A 19,691-nucleotide genomic window follows, 5' to 3' on the forward strand; every position below is an offset into this window, starting at 1 on the left:
GACAGAGAGAAAGGTCTTCCTTTTTGCCGTTGGTTCACCCTCCAATGGCCGCCACAGCCAGTACATTGCACTGATCTGAAGCCAGGAGCCAGGTGCTTCTCCTGGTCTCCCATGGGGTGCAGGGCCCAAGCACTTGGGCTATCCTCCACTGCACTCCCTGGCCACAGCAGAGAGCTGGCCTGGAAGAGGGGCAACCGGGACAGAATCCAGAGCCCCGACCAGGACTAGAACCCGGTGTGCCGGTGCCGCAGGTGGAGGATTAGCCTATTGAGCCACGGCGCAGGCCAACAATACACATTTCTTTAGCAGATTTCAATGTATGTCAGCTTTTTGAAGAAACTGAATTATGCTAAATGGATCTTCGGATATTCATTGCTCACTCAGTCCTGTATTTGTGAGCCTTGCCCCGCTGGTTCCTGTGGCTCCGGTCTGCACATCTGCATTGCTGTGCCCAGCGTTCCGTGCGAGACTGTGCTATAGTTCCCGCATCCAGTCTGCTCGCGACCGCGAGGGTTTAACAAGAAAACTGGCAGATGTTCGTGGGTCGTAACTGTGGGTGCAGATCAGCTGCCTGAGTTTGTCTAGGCATGCTTACGATCAGTTTTACCAGAAGATGCCAAGCCGTTTGCCAAAGTAGTCGTTCTAATTTATTGGTGTCATAAATGAAGTGTGAGTTCCCAAGGCTCCACATCCTCATGGCGTACATGGTGGCACGGAATTTGACTGTCCTTAGATATGGATAGAGTGACATCTCTGTGGTTTCAGTCGGCATTTTCCTGGTTATTTTCACATATTTATTAACCACTTGGGTTTCCTCTTTTATGAAGTGTCTAGAATTTTGCCAATTTTCTTCTGAGTTGTCTATTTATTTACTTTTGATACAACTTTTTTTGGCCAATTCGGTGACTTGCAATTATCTTCTCTCGCGCTGTAAATGGTGTGGTTAAAAATGTCTTCTCTACCTTCTTTTCTGAAATGTAGGTTTTTCCTTCAACTGCTACTCACTCGTGTGTTTGGTGAGAGGTAGGGGTCTGATGTTTGCCACTCCCTCGGAATGCTCAGCTGCCCGGAACCATTTACACAGAGTCTCTCCCTTCCCAGGCTCTGCAGTCACCTCTACCATATCCCAAGGCCGCGGTGGATATACAAGAAGGAATTTGAGGTGGCTGTCGTGGCACAGAGGGTTTGGCCGCTGCTTAGGATGCACACATCCCATTTTGGAGCAGCAGTTCAAGCCCTAGCTACCCCCCTTCCCATCCAGCGCCCTGCTAATGTGCCTGGGAAATGACAGATGATGGCTTAACTGCTTGGGTGCCTGCTACCCATAAGGGAGACCCAGATGGAGCTTCTGGCTTCAGCCTGGCCCTGTCTCCGCTGCTGTAGCCATCGGGGGAGAGAACCAGCACATAGAAAATCTCTTCTGTGTCTCTCCCACCTCCACCCAATAACTCTGCCTTTCAAATAAATAAATCTTACACACAAACAACTTGAAACAAACGCATCTACTCCAAGCCTCCCTTCTGCTGGACTGCTCTGCCCCTAAGCCGACCCCACACTGTCCTGATTCCAGATTTTCCTGTCTTGAGGGGAAATGTCGAGTCTTGATTCTTCTCATGTCTTTGGATTTCTACATGAAGTTTAGACGGAGCTTGGCAAGTTCCACAAAAGAACAGAAAAGCAGCTGGGATTGCACTGAATCTGTAAATCAAATTGGGAATATTGTGGAGTTGGTCACCACACAAACATGGTATATTTCTGCCTTTATTGATGTCTTGTCAAAAATCGCCTTATTGAGGTGTGATTGACGTAGAAGCTGCACAAATTTGCAGTATAAAATTCTGCAGGTCTTGGCATCCATGTGCCCTGTGAAGCTGGTGCTTACTGCCAAGGTCATGACTGCACCAATCAGCCCCACATAGTTCCCTGTCCCCCTCGGAAACCGCTCTGCGGTCATGTTGAGCTTCATTTCATGGGCTTGTTTTCCTTTCATGGTTCTCCTTCAGCCAAGTGTCTGTTCAAACCCTTTGCTGTCTCATTATTGAGTGTGGAGGTTTCTTTCTATCCTGGATACAGCTCCTTTGTTAGTTATTTGCTTTGTGAAGATTTTGCCCCCAGAGCTGGTGTTTGTCTTTTCATTCTTTGAACAGTATCTTTTGCAGAGCTGAAGTTTTCATTTTGATGATGTCTAGTTATCAGCTGGTTCTTCTTACGGGTTCTGCTTTCCTTGTCATATCTAAGAAGCCTTTGTCTGATCTAGGCTGACAAAGATTTTCTGCTTGATTTTCCCGGTGTAGCTTTATGACTTATGTTGACGTCTACAATTCATTTTAACATTTGCATGTGTGAAAGGTATGGATAAAATGAATGTGGAATATTTCTGATTTTTGATAAGTATTTATGGGGCAGTCGCCATGGCGTAGTGGGTAAAGCTGCCACCCGCGGTGCTGGCATCCCTTATGGGTGCTGGTTCAAGTCTCAGCTGCTCCACTTCTGCTCCAGCTCTCTGCTATGGCCTGGGAAAGCAGTGGAAGATGGCCCAAGTGCTTGGGCCCCTGCACCTGTGTGGGAGACCTAGAGGAAGTTCCTGGTTCCCGGCTTCAGATCGGCATAGCTCTGGCTGTTGCAGCCAATTGGGGAGTGAACCAGCGGATGGAAGACCGACCTCTCTCTCTGCCTCTTTTTCTCTCTCTGTATAACTCTGACTTTCAAATAAATAAATAAATCTTTAAAAAATATTTTATTTGAGAGATAGATAAATTTTCTATCTTGTTTTTTTCTCCCCATATGCCCACAACAGCCGGGCCTGGGCCTGCATGAAGCCAGGGGCTTGGAACTCCATCCAGGTCTCCCATGTAGATGGCAGGGACCTACGGACTTGGTGCATCACCTGCTGTCACCCAGGGTACACATTAGCAGGAAGCTGGACTCTGATATGAGATGCCAGGTGGCCCAATGGAGCCTTCACCACTGTACCAATCACTCACCCCTGTGGTCTTTTTAAATGTCTCATGATACAGATTTATAAATTATACCACAAAGTGACTGCACACCATTTTTTAGTTTTATTCCCACTAATTTAATACTTCTTTGATGCTCTTATAAATGGTATGCTTTAAAAAGCATTTTCTCTATTTTTGCTTGTATGCAGAAATATGATTTTACATATATTGATTTTGTGTCTAAGAATATTGTCAAACCTTTTGGATTTTCTATGTACAAAATTTGTATCATTTGCAAGTAATGACAGTTTGTTTTTACATTCTAATTCTTTTATTTCCTTTTTCTGTATATGATCTGTAATTATTACATTTCCTAGGAGAATTGAAACTTTATCCATTATGAAGTGATTCTTCCTATCTTTATTTTTATATTCTTCTTCTTTTTTTTTTGACAGACAGAGTTAGACAGTGAGAGAGAGCGACAGAGAGAAAGGTCTTCCGTTGGTTCACCCCCCAAATGGCCGCTACAGCCAGTGCGCTGTGCCAATCCGAAGCCAGGAGCCAGGTGCTTCCTCCTGGTCTCCCATGCGGGTTCAGGGCCCAAGCACTTGGGCCATCCTCCACTGCCTTCCCGGGCCACAGCAGAGAGCTGGACTAGAAGAGGAGCAACCGGGACAGAACCGGCGCCTCAGCTGGGACTAGAACCCGGTGTGCCGGCGCCGCAGGAGGAGGATTAGCCTAGTGAGCCATGGTGCCGGCCCCTATCTTTATTTTTTTTTAATTGGAGAGGCAGAGTTACAGACTGAGAGACAGAGAGAGAGGTCTTCTACCTGCTGGTTCACTCCCCAAATGGCCACAACAGGCAGAACTGAGCTGATCAGGAGCCAGGCACCAAGGACTTGGGCCATCTTCTACGGCTTTCCCAGGCCATAGCAGAGAGCTGGGTTGGAACAGGAGCAACTGAGACATGAACTGGCGCCCAGATGGGAAGCCGGCGCCACAGGCAGAGGTTAGCTTACTGCGCCCCGGCGCCGGTCTCGCTCCTTATCTTTTATTGAAGTGTTTTGGCTTTATGTCTATTCTGTCTGATATTTACAAGGTGAGCATATATGATAATTAACATAATGGACACATGCTTTCTTTTAGTTAGGGTTTACATGGTTTATCTTTTTCTGTCCTTTTGCAATCACTCCTTATATATTTTATGTGTCTTCTGTAAAAATCACAGAGTTGGAGTTTTGTTTTTCATTCGTGTAAGTTGAGTAATTACATAATTGATATAGTATGCACCTTTGGGCTTAAATCTACCACCTGGATTTTCCTCTCCATCTTGCCTGCTCTGTAGTGTTTCTTTTTTTTTTCCTTTCCTTTCTTGCCTTCTTTTAGAAGAACTATATGTACAAATAGTTAATTCCACTTTTTAAAAACCCCTTTTTCTATTATTTTCGTGTTTACCCCTGAAAGCACAGCTGTGTTCTGAGTCTGAAGCCGGGAGCTAATGGAAGCCTCTGCACTCCTTCCCACCGGGCAGGAACTACAAGTCACAGTGGCCCCAGCAGGCCCCACCCCCACCCCGGGCAGACGCAGTGGGTGCCGGGCACTTTGATTCCAGTGTGTGCAGTGTGTGTGTGTGCACGCGTGTGCTTGTTTTCAACCTTGTGTAGCAGCAAGAATTGAGTCGGTGGCACCGGGGTTGGTCTGGGTATGAAAAGCAGAGACTTATTGTGGGAAATTTGGTCACACACTTGTTGGACAGCTCGAAGGAACAACACGGAGGGTGGGGGACCGTTACCCAGAGGTGAGAAGCTACAGGAAACTGCTGGGGTTCCCGCTGGGGCGAGGCCCCCAGCCTGGCCACCTCCGTGCCCTGGGCTTGCCTGCCACCACTGCCAGAGCCAGAGGAGTAGCTTCGGTGTCTCTGCCGTCTGCCGTCTCCTGCAGTTTTTAGGCGTCCTTCAAAAAGCTTGTGGGGACGGAATTGCCAGACATGTTTATTTTGGTGTACAATATTTTGGAATCCTTACAGACTCATAGATGCTCCTCACTGTCGGGACCTGAACTAGAATCCTGCTGGCTTGGGAACTTGAACAATACAGCTGCTATACAGGGCACGGGTAGAGCCGATACCTGGCAGGTGATAGCCAGCACAGCCCAGACGCTGTGATCACCGCTGCAGGGGGGCCCTCGAGCCCAGCCATGCTGCTGCATCTCGTGCTGGAGAACCTGGGTCCAATACCTGGCTCTCAACTCTGGCTTCCAGCTGGTGCGGGGTCTGCAAGGCGGCAGCTCCAGTGGTCGGGTCCCTGCCTCCTGCCTCGGGGACCTGGATTGGGTTCCCAGCTCCTGTCTCTGGCCTGGCCCAGCATGTTGCTCTCTGTCTGGAGTGAGTTTTGCTGGATGGAGCGCCCTAGACTAAGGTTAAAACCAACACAGCGGGGGCCAGCGCTGTGGCTCACTTGGCTGATCCTCCACCTGCAGCGCCGGCATCCCATATGGCACTGGGTTCTAGTCCTGGTTGCTCCTCTTCCAGTCCAGCTCTCTGCTGTGGCCCTGGAAGGCAGTGGAGGATGGCCCAAGTGCTTGGGTGCCTGCACCCACGTGGGAGACCAGGAGGAAGCTCCTGGCTCCTGGCTTTGGATCGAGGTGGCTCTGGCTTTAGCGGCCATTTGGGGGCTGAACCAATGGAAGGAAGACCTTTCTCTCTGTCTCTTTCTCTCACTGCCTAACTTTATCTGTCAAAAGCAAACAAACAAAACCAATACAGCAAGGGACAAGCTTGCTTTCTCTAAATAAGTGTGGTGAGGACACCGTTCCCCCTTCTTCCATCAACACCGCTCTGAGAAGCCGGCTCACGGACAGTGTCTGTTGTGGGCTCTTTTAAGATCGTGTTGTCTTTGGTGTTGTGAAGTCTCACTAAATGTGTCTGAGACCCTCGGGTTGCTGGGTGTGAGTGCTGATGACTTCCAACAGCTCAGGAAATGTCCCAGCCCCGCTGTCTTAGAATATTCCCTCTCTGCCTGTGCTGGTTTCCTGAGGCTGCCGTGACGAATAACCACAAGTCCAGTGGCTTCTGACAGCAGGAATCTATTCCGGCAGAGCTCCAGAGGCCAGGAGTGGAGGCGTTGCCGGGGCTGCACCGCCCCTGGAACCTGGGCTTGGCTTGCCTTCTGGGGTCGTCTGTGTGTGCATGGGCATAATTTAAAACATGGAAGATGGAGTTAGAAGATAAGTGTATTGTGGCACAAAGGTGTTTTTGAAATCCATGCATGTTGGAGTCTTCAAAAGCTTCATGCAAAGTGGGTATGATGCATGGGTTTCAATTTTTTTTTCTGCACCCAAATAAACCGATACTTTGCATTTTTTCCACGAGCGTTTTGAGGTCCCCTGGAGTTGCATCCGAGTGAATCATTTTCCTGAGAATTTTCTCTGTGGGAATTCTTTGAGGTCTGAGTGGGGCTTCTTCCAGAGATGATTCACTCTGTGGTACAGAAAGGAGGTGCTACCATATTAGGACGCAGGAACCAAATCCATCTCCCGGAGCCCGGCTGCTTATCTGCACCTTAGTCAGGCCTGCTCACGGCCGTGCATCCGCCGGGGGAGCTCCCCCTTTGCCTCTCTCCAAGGTCAAAGCATCAGGTGGTAGAACTGGGTCCCGGCTCCGTGTGGGCTGCCCTGTGGGATTCCCCACCCTGCCAGGCCCCGCGCTGTGTCTCTTGTTCCCTGTGCCCAGTGTGGCTGTCAGGGTGGAAGGTCAAGGCCACGCAGCTACTCAGAGACCCTCAGTGGGCTTCGATGCCTCTCCCCCTGGTGTTCAGGTTGTCTCGCTGGGGTCTACAGGTTCCTTCCTGTCCTGCTCTAAGTGAGAACTTGCCTGGTCATGACTGAACCACACACTGTGGGGAGGGAGTTTCCAGCCTCTGTTCATGAGTGGGGGACCTCAGTTCCAGCTCTCAGACCGTGGAGGGAGACTGGCCTGCCCAGGCAGCCCACTCCTACCGTGAGGGTCCTGGGCTCCCATGGAAGGTGTAGTCCAGCCTCTCTCTGTCTGGCCCCAGCACTCGCCCACTGCCCAGGCTTCCTCACTCCCTAGCTGGGTAAACACTGCGCCGAGCCCTGCTGTCCCCCTCTCAACAGCTTGTGTGTCTCGCTGCGCTGCAAATGCAGGGCTTCACAGAAACTCAGCCTTCTCCTCCGTGGCCCTCGTCTTCCTCATGCTCCCAGTGGTACCAGCAGAAGCCGCACCGCTTCCATCAGAGAACGGACAAGCTGCCTGCTACTCCCTGGGATGCAGTCAGCCCTCTGTAACTGCAGGGGCTGCAGCTGTAGATGCAGCCTACAGAGTAAAAATACATTCAAAACCATCGCTTCTGTACTGAACATGGATGGGCATTTTCCCTCATCATTGTTTCCTAAACGATACAGTATGAGAACAATTTACGTGGTGCTTGCCTTGTGTTTGGGATCACAAGTCCTCTTGCGATGATTTAAAGTGTACAGAAGCTCCTTTTATCTAAGGGACTTGAGCACCTGTGGATTTTGGCAAGTGTGGGAATCCTAGGACGACTGTATGGGAATGTACATCTTTTTTTTTTTTTTTTTTTTTTTACAATTATTTATTTGAAAGGCAGAGTTAGAGGTGGTGGGGGGAGGGAGAGGGGAAAGAGAATGAGAACGAGAAAGTGCACTTCCATCCTCTGGTTCATTCCCCAAATAGCCACATGGCCAGTGATGGGCCAGAATGAAGCCAGGAGCTTCTTCCAGGTCTCCCACATGAGTGCAGGGGCCCAAGGACTTGGGCCGTCTTCTGCTGCTTTCCCAGGCTCTTTAGCAGGGAGCAGCTGGGACTCTAACCGAAGCCCATATGGGATCCTGGCCCTGCAGGCCAAGGCTTAAGCCGCTACACCACAATGCCAGCCCTGGAATTCACATCTTGCAAACTCAAAGGAGCTGAGTGGGATCTCACAGAGGCCGTTGCCCCAGATGTGGGTAAGAATGTGGAGCCAGCCCCTTGCGTGGGTGGAATCAGATGGGGTCTGTGGCCACCGCGAGTGAGTTTGTCAAGGAGAACCTGTTCTCCGTGGCTGCTGTCCGTGGTGTAACCCTCTTGCTGCCTGACCAGGCAGTCAGCAAGGCCACAGTGTTGGGGGCAGCACATTTAACCCTAGGACCAGCGGCAGAAGCGGGCCATGCCAGACCCGTCCTGAGCCGCCTCCCCCACCTGGCAAGGCGACTCAGCCCATCTCTGCGTCTCTTGGAATGAGTCTTGGCTAACTGGAGACCCTGGCTTTGTTTTCAAGCATTGTTTTACTAGAAGTGCTTTGTTTTAATTACGTCATTCATGAGGACAAATCCAAACACTTACAAACACATTCTCCATCACCCCGCTCAATCCCACTTTCCTCTCCCTACAATGTGACTGGACCTGCCCATCTCCCTTTCCTGGGCTGTGTACAGAAACATGGAGAAACCTGTGTAACTGCTTTTTCTAATTGTTGAATATAAATGATTTGCATGAGGCCTGTGCTGTGGCACAGTGGGTTAAAACCCCAGCCTGAAGCACCGGCATCCCATATGGGTGCTAGTTCTAGTCTTGCTGCTCCATTTCCAATCCAGCTCTCTGCTATGGCCTGAGAAAGCAGTAGGAGGTGGCCTAAGTCCTTGGGCCCCTGCACCCACATGGGAGACCTGGAAGAAGCTCTTGGCTCCTGGCTTCAGATCAGCTCAGCTCTGGCCGTTGTGGCCATTTAGGGAGTGAACCAGCAAATGGAAGACCTCTCTCTCTGTCTGCCTCTCTCTGTAACTCTGTATATGAAATAATTAAAAAAGTAAATAAATCTTTAAATGAAATGCATTGCCTATGGCTTTGAACTGTGGCTTCTGAGGATGAAGACCCCATCTAGGCTGTCCCCATCTAGGCAATTGTTCTCATTCTTTCCAAGTACTGTGGTGCAGTGCACAGAACAGGCAGGCAGGTGTGCCTCCTTTTCCATTCCTGTATGGATGGACAGGAGCGCACTTCTAGGTGTGCCTGATCACCAGCAGTGCTGCAGGGAGCAATCCCCTCTGCCGGTTCACTCCCCAAATGCCTGCAGCAGCCAGGGTGGGGCCAGGCCAAAGGCAGGAGCTGGGAACTCCATCTGGTTCCTCGTGTGGGTGGCAGGAACCCAACCACCTCAGTCATCACCCACTGCCTCCATGGTGCACGTTAGCAGAAAACTGGAATCGGAAGTGGGGCCAGGATTAGAACCTGGGAACTCCGAGGTGGGATGTGGGCATCCCAAACTGCATCTTTTTAAAATTTTGAAAGGCAGAGTGAGAGAGAGAGAGAGAGAGAGGGAGAGAGGGAGGGAGAGAGAGGTCTTCCATCCACCAGTTCACTCCCCAAATGGTCACAAAGGCAAAGTCGGGCCAATCTGAAGCCAGGAGTCAAGAGCTTCTTCCAGGTCTCCCATGTGGGTGCAGGAGCCCAAGGACTTGGGTCATCTTCTACTTCTTTCCCAGGTCATAGCAGAGAGCTGGATGGGAAGTGCAGTCTCCAGGACTTGAACTGGTGCCCATATGGGATGCCGGCACTGCAGGCAGCCGGCTATGCCACGGCGCCAGCTCCCAGCCAAGCTGCATCTTAAGAATTCTGCTGGAGCCAGCGCTGTGGTGTAGCGGGTAAAGCTGCCAGCTGCAGTACTGTCATCCCATATGGGCGCCAGTTTGAGTCCCAGATGCTCCACTTCCAATCCAGCTCTCTGCTGTGGCCTGGGAAAGCAGGAGAAGATGGCCCAACTGCTTGGGCCCCTGGACCCGCGTGGGAGACCCAGAAGAAGCTCCTGGCTCCTGGCTTCAGATCAGCACTGCTCCAGCCATTGCAGCCATCTGGGGAGTGAACCAGATGCTCTGCCTCTATCTCTCTGTAACTCTGCCTTTCAAATAAATAATCTTTTTTTTTTTTTAAGAAAAAAAAAAAAACACTCTGCGCAACACCTGCCCCTGAGAGCACTCTTTGAGTACCTGTAAGACTGCCCTCTCTGTCACTTCTTGCTGTGACCCCTGTCGCCTTCCCTCTTTTACAAATGGTGAGGGCAAACTTTCGACAGCATCCAGTGGCAGCGGCTTTGGTGTTTGCTTCGGAGACCAAATTTCTGGTCACTTCTGGGCTTCAAAGTTTCTTATTTTACAGAAGTCAATGAGCAAGTTTCGGAGCCCTCTGTCGGGGGATTCGGTCCACACCCAGGCCCCTGGCCCCTTCCCTGGCTGGATTCCCGTGGGTTCTGAGCCTCTGGCAGGGGCCGCGGCGCCACAGCTGGACCTGTGATGCAGATCTGGCTGGCAGCCATGGGACGGCCTTCTCCCGGCCTCTGGTTCCCAAGCCTCGTCGTCCCGCTGCACGGGAAGTGGTAGTTGTCACTTCCGTTTTCAGCGGCTGAAGGAAGTTGGCCACTCTGTGGGGCGTGAGGGATCTGGGTGAAGTAGGGCGTTGTCTCCCAGCGCCTGGGTGGGGGTGCAGGGGGAGACCCAGCCTCGGCAGAAGAGCCCCTTCTATCCAGGGGGTGACTGAGGCTGGGGTGGGGTGGGAAGCTGCCTGGGGGTGGGAGTGCCTTCCGGGGGCCACCTGAGCGCAGCCACTGTGCCCCTGTGGACCGCCCCCACCTCCCCTGCACAGGGGTCCCCTGCCCCAGTGACCCGTGCCACGGGGTCTGCTTCAATGGGGAACGTGGAACTCAGACCTGAACCACTTGTGACCCTTCGGGACTGTCTTGGCCTCGCCAAGCCTCAGCTTCCACATCTGTGCAACGGAGACAGCAACACCTCCCAAAGGCTGCCAGGCAGCCGAGTGAGATCATAAAGAAAAAGAGAGAGAGAGAGAGAGCGCGTCCATGTGTGATATAATGGAAGGAGCATCTAATTCATTTGTAGCGGCCACCATGAGCTCACGCGGGAAGGCGCTGGTAGGAGACCCTGAAAAGGCGCAGAGGAGGGGGCTCGGCCCAGGCGGGAAGGACCCTCAGGCCACAGCCTGACCAAGCAGCAGCTCCAGCGCCCTTTGTTCTGAGCCAGGGCTCACCCGGCAGCCTTCTTGGTGCTCATTTGTATTTTTTCTCCTGACCTTGATGGAGCCCGGGGACAGGCGTGAAGACAGGCTCCCCCGCTGCTTGTACAGTCTGAGGTGTGCAGCGGTACCATTAGTATATTTTACCAGCGAGCAGACCAAGCTTGTTCAAGGTCACGGTGCCGTGTAATCCAGGGACTGTCTGGCCCCAACATCCCCTTCCCGTACACCCCACAGCAGCAGGTCCTGACCCACACACGTGCCCTTGACCCTGGAAAAGCAGACTGTGAAACGCAGGCTTCTCAAGTGGCATTCAGCTTTTTCAGTCTTGGCCTTGGGGATTAAATTCCTCCCTCCCAGCCCGAGCCCCGCCTCTGCCGCTCCAGTGACTTGAGAAAAATCGAGCCCTTGAATCACCCAGACCTTGAGCCAGTGTGACTCAGCACTGTCCTCTCCGGCAGCCCCTCAGCCCCAGCTGTCACCCACATGGACAGTTGCTTCACATGCAGAGTCTTTTGCAACTGCCTTGAACCTGGCCAGCTGAAGGGGTTCGGCTGCCAGCCACGTTGCCTGAGGCTGGGGGCTAGACAGCAGCCAAGTCTACCATGGGCTTTGGGGAGCAGCTCTGCAAGTCGGGTGACCAACCTGGCCCTGTTTCCCCAGGAAAGTCAGGATGGCTGGGCCCCCCTGCATGCCCCAAGTGCAGCCTTGGCATTGATCGAGATGGTGGGCAGGCCAGGGGCTGGCTCCACATGCCCCATGGCCCACCCTCTGACCCAGATGCGCTGCAGGAATGGGTCCCTGTCACTCAGCTTGCCTCCATGAGCCATTAATAGGCTTGGAACATGTGACCCCCGGGCAAGGCAGCTGAGCTGGTTTGCGTGTGTCAGGGTTCCTGGGGGAGAAGGAATAACTGTTGCAGGGGAAAGTATCACTGTTTTTTTTTTTTTTTTTCAGCTTCCTTTTCCTCTTTAGTGATGATCCCCTTGGCCTCCTTGGCCAACGCGCCCTCCAATGGCCTGCCTGGCTTCTCCCTTCTGACTGGCTGTCTGAAAGGCCACCTCTGGCCTGGCCTGCCGGGGGCAGTGGCTTGGTGGCGAGCCTGTGCTTGGGGGCTCGAGGGAACAGCATGACCTTGGCTGTGCTCCTTGAGCCTCTGCGGCTCGGGAGACTGAAGCAGGGAGCGGGGAGGTGCTGTGCAGGAGTCACGCACCCGGACACCTCTGCAGCTCAGAGCGTGGACTGGGAGGCTGTGTAGGGTGCGTGGTTGGATTGGAGCGGTTCTGGTGAAAGCCCTGGGTAGCTGTCGTGCTTGGCAGAATAATGGCCCTCAAACACGTCTGCCTCCGAATTTCCAGAACCTGCAACTGTGTTAGTACCTTACACAGGGAAGTGGACTTTACAGGCGAGATGCATTTAAGGGTCTTGACATGGGAAGATTAGTCAGGCGTCTTGGTTTACTCACAGGGGGTCTTGGGGAAGCAGAGGGGGCAAGGGGACAGGAAGGATGTGGACGTGAGCCTCGGGAAGCTGGAAGTCACGGAGGGGATCTTCACACAGGGCCTCCCGAAGGCACGAGCCCTGGGCACACCCGGTCTGAGCCCCTTCAGGTTCACTTCAGGCTCTTGACCTACAGAACAGTGAGCATAAATTCGTGTTGTTTTAAGGCACTGAGTTGGTGGAAATGCGTACAGTGTGGCTTAGGCAATGTAGTCATTCCTGGGCAAGTTCTGCAAAGACAGGGACCTCCTGGCTCAGGGAGGTGGTATGGAGGGGCTGAGCCCAGAGCATGGCGTGCACAGCGCGCTCTGCCAAGGGACTCTCCTGGCCTTGTCCCTGTCCTCTTGTGGGGGGTCGGGTTGCAAAGCCAAGTGTCTGCCTCTGTCCTCATCACTCACAGTTCCCAGACCCATGGCACCCTCTGCACCTGCAAGGCCATTTGAATGTCAGATTCCAAACATGAGTGAGAACAGACATTTTCACATGATCCCTAACTGATTTCACAAAGGTGCTTGCTGAATCCTCAGAAGGTGGTGATACCACAGGCATTGCTGGTACTGCCATTAGGCAGAGGGAACAGAGAGGTTGAGTGAATTGTTAAGGCACACACAGCTATGAGGGAACCAGCACTCAGCCTTCACATATCTAACTTGGTAATGGAGTCCTTTAAAAAAAAAAGATATATTTATTTGAAAGGCAGACTGACAGAGGGAGAGAGAGAAAGTGAGAGAGCAAGGGAGAGAGAGAGAGCAAGCTTCTACTTAGCGCTTCACTTTCTAAATGGCTAGCAACCAACCAGGGCTGGGCCAAGAACTCCATCCAGCTCTCCCACCTGGGTGCAGGGACCCCAGTACTTGGACCATCCTCCACTGCTTTCCCAGGCACATTAGCAGGGAGCTGGATTGGAAATGGAGCCACCAGGACTCAAACTGGTTCCCATATGTGATGCTGGCACTGTAGGCAGCGGCTTTACCCAATATGCCACAGCACCAGCCTCTTTTTTTTCTTTTTAAAAATTTATTTATAGGGTCTGGTGCTGTGGCATAGTAGGTTAAGTCTCTGCCTGTGCCACGGGCATCTCATATGGTGCTGGTTTAAGTCCCGGTTGCTCCATATCTGATCTAGCTCCCTGCTCTGTCTTTCCCTCTCTGTGTTTGTAGCTGTGGCTCTCAAATAAATTATCTTTTTAAAATTTTTCTTTACTTATTTGAAAGGTGGCGTTAGAGAGAGGGAGAGAGATCTTCCATTCACTGGTTCACTCTCCAAATGGCCTCAACAGCCAGGGTCAGGCCAGGCCCACGCCAGGAGCCGGGAGCTTCTTCTAGGTCCCCCACACGGGTGCACTTGGGCCATCCTCCGCTGCCTTCCAGGTGCACTAGCAGGGAGCTGGCCCGGAAGTGGGGCAGCCGGGACTCCAGCTGCCGCTCTGATGCTGCACATCTGTAGGTGGGGATGAGAATCACAGCTGCCTTGGAGGAAGCCTTAGGTGCATTTGCTGCACCAACTAAAGGAAGCAGTTGACCCTGGGCTGTGGGCCTGAGGGCCCACTGCTGAGAAGCAGGAGGACTTCATGGAGGAGGTGACTGGGTGGTTTTGAGGGAAGTGTAGGAGTTTACAAGACAGGGTTTGGGTGGGAGTAGGGTTTTAGGTAAAGAAAGTAGTTCGGGGCCGGCGCCGCAGCTCACTAGGCTAATCCTCCACCTTGCGGCGCCGGCACACCGGGTTCTAGTCCCGGTCAGGGCACCGGATTCTGTCCCGGTTGCCCCTCTTCCAGGCCAGCTCTCTGCTGTGGCCAGGGAGTGCCGTGGAGGATGGCCCAAGTGCTTGGGCCCTGCACCCCATGGGAGACCAGGAGAAGCACCTGGCTCCTGCCATCGGATCAGCGCGGTGCGCCCGCCGTGGCGGCCATTGGAGGGTGAACCAACGGCAAAGGAAGATCTTTCTCTCTGTATCTCTCTCTCTGTCCACTCTGCCTGTCAAAAAAAAAAAAGAAAAAGAAAAAGAAAAAGAAAAAGAAAAAGAAAAGAAAGAAAGAAAGAGAAAGAAAGAAAGCAGTTCGGGCACAGACAGGGAGGCAAAGTGAGTGGCGTGTTCAGGAAGCTGTAGATGTGGTGGTGAGGCTGGTGCAGGCCACAGCCGCAGGAGCCCCATCTGCCCTCCTTCCGCCGTTTTCAGTTACTGTGCGCTCTTTCCCTACATTTTCCCCAAGGCCACGGCCTGCAGAGGGGCCTCGGGCCATGCAGGCATCTGGGCCCCTAGGAAACAGCCAGGGAACTCATGACCCCGAGCACATCCACTGGTAAGAGGTCTCCCGAGGGCCTGGGCGAGCAGCGGCAGTGACAGGTCGGGCAGGGAGCCTGCACAAGGCACTGAGCGCCGGCCATGCCCCGCGCTGTGCAGCCTGGGGCTGGCTCCGCAATGTCTCTGAACCTTCCTTCTCTCCTCGTTGCCAAGGCAACACTGAGACAGGAGGCTTGTCTCTCCCGTGGTTACCTGCCTGCTCCTGTGAGCAGGAAAGCAGGATTTACTGAAAGGCGAAGGGGTAGCACACACTCAGCCATGAGCTGGGCGAACTCGAGAGAGAGAGTTGCCCCCACCCAGGGCAGGGGTGGCGCTCGGGGCAGGGCCTGACAGAAGACCCCAGGGAGGGATTGGAGTGGGGCCGCAGGATGCTGTCTCAGCGTGCGGTCCCTGATGGAAAGTGGGGCTTAGCAGCATGGCAGGGCGCGGGGGTGCCGAGCCTTCAGCCATGTTTGAGTGTGACGCGGAAGGCGATGGGCTTTGGGCCGGAGTGTGACTTGGGGGCTGGTGGTCCTTAGCTCCTCGTCCTCCTCTGACTGCCTGCAGAGCCCACATCACTCCCTCCTCAGAGATTTTCAGCCCTTAAACCCTAGCGGAAGTAGAGGCCCGCCTTCTGTAGCTTCGTGCTAAGGCCGTCCACCCTGCCTAGCCGGAGAACCAAACTCCCTTGCTGGCTGCTCTAGAGATTCCGCCTGAGCAGCGAGAGGTCTGCCCCCAGACACTGGCTGTGGTGGAATGAGAAGGCCATGCCAAGGTGGCCGCTGGCAAGCGAGCGTCAGTTACTCAGGAATGGCTTCGGAAACCACCTGGCAACGGAGCCTGCCTGGCAACAGGCTGTGATTGGTTAGGGCATAAACCACCCCTTGACTGGATTGGCTGCCTCAGCTATATAAGCTGCTGCACCAACTGAAATAAACGAGTCTGCGGGCTGCTGGCTTCTGGCCTACTTTCACCCGACTCCTGGTGTCTGTGTGGTGATTCCACACCTCTTGCCCCCACTGTGCTTGCTATCCACGGGGCTTGCCGTCCACGCCTGTGATGACACAGCTCTCTGACGGTGGGGGTCCTGCAGGAGGATTCTGTGCAGAGCAAGTTTCCCCAGTACCAGTGAGGAACCCCCTGCCTTCTGACCTACACTCACTCACATCCAGCTGCTTTTGGTGAAGCCTGCATAACTTCTAGGGATGTCTACCTCTCATTGATTTGTTGCCGTTTCATTTGAAAGGTCCAGAGAAAGAGAACTTCTCTCTGCTGGTTCACTACCAAAACGCCTGCATTAGGCAGGGCTGGGTCAGGCTGCAGCCAGGAGCTGGGGACTCCATCTGGATCGCCTGCATCGGTGGCAGGGTCCCAAGTTCTTGAGGCATCGTCTGCTGCCTCCCAGGATGTGTGTTAGCAGGAACTGGATGGGAAGTGGAGGGGTCAGGACTTGACGCAGGCCTGCCAAGCAGCGCTCATCACCACGCCCAGTGCCTGCCCCCAGCTGTGGGTCTGAACGACACAGTTCTCAGTATCGCCGCTTCGATGAGAAACGCAGGACTGTGGACCAGTCCCTCCTCTGAGCCGCGGGCTGCTCCTTTGAACTGGAACAGCCCGTGTTTTTGTGTGACTCAGATGTGTTGTAGCTGAGACAGCTGTCACCCCATACATGACCCTGCTCCCAGACTGCAGTGACATGTGCAGGGCTGGGCACGTGACCCACCTTGGGCCATTAACCCACCCCCCACCACCACCCCAGAAACTGCGGAGCTGGGACTCACCAGGGAAACCTTTTCTTCTCTGGGCAAAGCTGTAAGGGCGAGAGTCTGGAAGCTTCTAGAGAGCGTTGTCTTCCCCCCACATGGAGACGGTGACCTCGGGTGAGAACGTGGCCGCACCCTGAGAGATGCAGATTGGGGGGGGGGCAGAGAGACCTTGGCTGTGCTGGCGTCTCTGATCCCAGCCGTGTGAGGCAAGCTATGCCCTTGCCTTCCTGCCCTCTGTGCTTGGTAGCTATTCCCCTGGAAATAGTCCAGCATGAGTTCACCCTTTTGCCTAATCTGCATCTAACTTTTTTTTAGTCTGTGCCCGAGGAGACTGATGAATCAGAGTTGTGTAATCAACCCTATTTTCAGGTGAGGGTATGGAGGCCCGGAGAAACCAGGGAGCTAGCCCCAAGTCGCTCGGGGAGCAAATGCCAGCTGGGAATTTTGTCTTGGGACCAACCTGGCCCAAAGCCGCTGTGCTCCCCTTTGCCCTGCTTGGTCTCGTGTATGCCGTGGCAGCTCCCTGGAGGGCAGCTTGGGTTCTTACTGTCCCAGTGGGAGCCCATCAGGAAAACAGAAATCATCCCAGGATTTCGACAGAGGGAATTTAATGGAAGGACTTGGGCCTGCAGGCAGAAGGAGACTAAAGGGAGCCCCTGAGGGGAACCTGGAGAAAATAACCCTGGAGAGCAGCTGTGGCCTCTGGGGCTGGGGAATGAGAGGGGAGAAGCTGGGCTTAGGGAACCCAGAGGCTGCGAGTGGGGGCCCTGGAGCAGGAGCTCAGACACTGAGCAGGTGCAGCAGGTGCAGCAGGGCTGGGGCCAAGGGTTGCACTAGTAGGGACAGCGCCAAACAGGGAGAAGGAAGGACCTTGTCCCGCCTTTGGATCTTCTGCCAGGGCCTCCTACCCAGAGCACCAGGTAGAAGGCCAACTGCATAGGATTCTGGGAACTGTGGTAGCAAAGGTGCCCAAAGCCACAGAGCCAAGCCAAAGGACAGCGGATAAACACCTGGCACTACTCTGTCTCTTCCACTCCTGCAAACAAAGGATCAGGTTACCCAGAATCCAGGCGCAAATCCATCCCTGGTCCCCTTCTCTGTCTCTCTCTCTCAAATAAAATTTTAAAAGGAGAGAGAAATATCTGTCATTTGCTAGTTTACTCCCTAAGCGCCTACAACAGCCAGGACTGGACCAGGCCAAATCTGGGAGCCTGGAACTCCGTCTGGGTCTCCCACATGGGTGGCAGGGGTCCAAGCCCTTGAGCCGTCACCTGCGGCTCCCTTAGGTGCACATTCTCAGGTGGCTGGATCAGGAGCAGAGCTGGGACTTGAAACCAGGGCCTCCGTTAGGGGTGCAGGTGTCCTGAGCGGCATCTTGAACATCGCACCAAACTCCTGCCCCATGGTGTCTCTTGAGCTGCAGTGATGGACACAGAGCTGGGCCACAGCCCAGGTCGTGGCTCCATGTGGGTGCCTTGCGTGGACGGCACAGGCTTCCCACGGTCTGCGAGGCAGGCACTGGGTGCTGGAGGAACTCTCCGATTCTTGCCCTGCCCCAGCCCCGGGAGAATTCCATTCCACCTTGTCCGGGGCTGTTGCGGAAGCCTTGGCAAGCCTGGACAGCTGGTGAGGTGGTGTTCATGGAGAACGAGCCCCTCCCTGGCCAGGGGCAGGGGCAGGGGCAGGGGTGGGATTGGCACTGGGAACAGGCAGCTCCCTGACCTGTCTGAGGGTCGCTTTTCCACAGGGGCGTCTGCTCAGACAGGAGGGCTGACCTCAAGACCGGATGACAAGGTGGCTCCTGGCTCCGGCCGCGCCCCGGCGCGTCATCCCGTGCCTGACACATCAGGCCTGCCGCTGGCTGGCCAGGCGCTGGGGCCTGGGAATCTGGCGTGCTCAGCAGCCGTGGGGCCCCTCGGGCTGCTCGGGGCTGTCGTTCCCACTAACCCTTCTTGTCTGATGTCGATGAAAGAGGATGGGCTGCAGACGCGAGTCATTCTTTGCTCCACCACTTCCTGGCTGGAGGACATTGGCAGATGACTGGGATTGCTCAGTAAATATAAAAACCCTTGGGAGCCAGCGCCGTGGCTCCCTGGGTTAATCCTCCGCCTGCGGTGCTGCCATCCCATATGGGCACCGGGTTCTAGTCCCAGTTGCTCCTCTTCCACTCCAGCTCTCTGCTTTGGCCCGAGAGGGCAGTGGAGGATGGCCCAAGTGCTTGGACCCCTGTACCTGCATGGGAGACCAGGAAGAGGCTCCTGGCTCCTGGCTTCGGATCGGTGCAGCGCCGGCTGCAGCGGCCATTTGGAGAGTGAACTAATGGAAGGAAGACCTTTCTCTCTGTCTCTCTCTCTCACTGTCTATAACTCTTCCTGTCAAATAAATAAATAAAAAATAAACAAATAAATATAAAAACCCTGCCCCTTCACCATGAGCCCTGCCTCCACTCTTTATGTGATGTGTGGTTGCTGTGTAAACGCTGTACCCCACCCCCCCACCCTGCCGCTGTTGGGACTTTTGCATTGAGCAGTCACGGGCAAGTTGAAGGTCTGAAGGGGAAGCAGCCTCTGCTCCTTGGCTACACGTCTGCTATTTCTGGAGCTCTTCGTTCCTCCCTGTCACGTGCCCAGAGCTGCTTCAGACTTTGGGGCGAGCCTGCTGGTGGTGAGTCCTCTTAGTTTTCATCTTAGTTTTCCTTTATGTCAAGGGAGAATTCGTCTTTATTCCTTTTTTTTAATTTATTTTTTGCCAGGCAGAGTTAGACAGTGAGAGAGAGAGAGAGAGAGACAGAAAGAGAGTTATAGACAGTGAGAGAGAGAGACAGAGAGAAAGGTCTTCCTCCTGTTGGTTCACCCCCTATTGGCTGCCACCGGCGCTGTGCCAATCTGAAGCCAGGAGCCAGGTGCTTCCTCCCGGTCTCCCATGCAGGTGCAGGGCCCAAGCACCTGGGCCATCCTCCACTGCCCTCCCGGGGCCACAGCAGAGAGCTGGACTGGAAGAGGGGCAACCAGGACAGAATCCGGTGCCCCGACCAGGACTAGAACCCGGTGTGCCGGCGCCGGTAGGCGGAGGATTAGCCTAGTGAGCCGCGGTCCCGGCTTGTTTATTCTTGAAAGGTGTTTTCACTGGCTATGCAGTGAACTGCACAGGATGATGTTTTTTCTT

General features: G+C 53.9%; 1 long non-coding RNA gene across 1 annotated transcript; it reads right to left on the reverse strand.

Annotated features, from left to right (window-relative positions):
- Positions 1 to 12,419: 12,419 nt before the first annotated feature.
- LOC108178587 (uncharacterized) lies at positions 12,420 to 16,679 on the reverse strand. The gene is made up of 2 exons (XR_001795346.4): positions 16,542 to 16,679; positions 12,420 to 12,610 (listed from the first exon to the last, which is right to left on the reverse strand). It is a non-coding gene; the product is annotated as an uncharacterized LOC108178587 (long non-coding RNA).
- Between the last annotated feature and the right edge of the window lie 3,012 nt (positions 16,680 to 19,691).

Source organism: Oryctolagus cuniculus, chromosome 17 (genome assembly GCF_051225735.1).
Source record: "Oryctolagus cuniculus isolate XC-2025 breed Fujian yellow rabbit chromosome 17, ASM5122573v1, whole genome shotgun sequence".
In the NCBI taxonomy this organism is placed as follows: Eukaryota; Metazoa; Chordata; class Mammalia; order Lagomorpha; family Leporidae; genus Oryctolagus; species Oryctolagus cuniculus.